We start from the raw sequence: 1,093 nt of genomic DNA on the forward strand, positions 1-1,093 counted from the left end.
TAACACTATATCATATAATATAAAATATATTAATGTTATAAAAACTTAAAATATTTTTAATGAAGATAAAAAAAAATTAGAGATGCATATGGTTGATATTTATTTCGTAACCTAAAACTAACTTTTATATTTTTTAATATATATTAACGCAAAGCACTTTGTTTCTAATTTTTATACCCTAGGGTTATATTTTATTTTATTTTACTTTAAATTTTTATTTTTATGGTATTAATTTCGTTTCGATCGTTCAAATAATCAATATTAACTATTTTTGTATAAAATCAATAACTAACACGTGAATATTATTATCCAATAAGGACATAATTTTTTTGTATAAAGAACAAATTTTTATATTAAATATACTGACTTTAGAATAAATTGTAGTTTACAATAACTAAACAATAAATCGGGTTCGTTGATATTTTATTATTATAATATGTTGTGCGTTTATTTTTAAAATATAATTTTGTACATATATATATATATATATATATAACTTAGACTTCATATAATTCTTTATTGCAATCAAATAAACCTATGTACAAATTATATTAATTATAATTAATCCGACAACACATGGTAATATAATCAATGATCCCATTCCATAATACCCGGTAATCATCCTCGAAATTTCCTCCATCTACAAAACCATATGATGTGGATACATATTCTTGTCTGTCTATCTCCATGTTCGGTAGCTATTCACTAATACATCATAAAAAAATGAAGATAAATAAACGAGCTAATGAATTTATTAACAAGCTTATATTCCTCTAACTAGAGTTTTTAAGGAGCGGAGATACAGGAGCAGCACTTCTGGAGCGCCGCTACATTTTTTCAAAAACACCTAAAAATCAGGAGAGGGAGTGGGAGCTAGCTTCTTTTAAGGCTGGAGTGGAGGAGCGCCGCTCCACCGCTCCTTTAAATTTATGGTATAAATTAAAAAAAATTTAAATATTAATAATATTTGATAATTAAAATTCGATAAAAATGAGATTTTATTTTATTTAAATTTATCCATTATTAAATGTTGAGCCGAGTTTTATATTGGTTTTTCTTCTAATCTTTTAAATATTAAACATCAAGTTTTTCA

This window comes from Gordionus sp. m RMFG-2023, chromosome 3 (assembly GCF_954871325.1).
Source record: "Gordionus sp. m RMFG-2023 chromosome 3, tfGorSpeb1-WG-v2, whole genome shotgun sequence".
NCBI classification, from domain to species: Eukaryota; Metazoa; Nematomorpha; class Gordioida; order Chordodea; family Parachordodidae; genus Gordionus; species Gordionus sp. m RMFG-2023.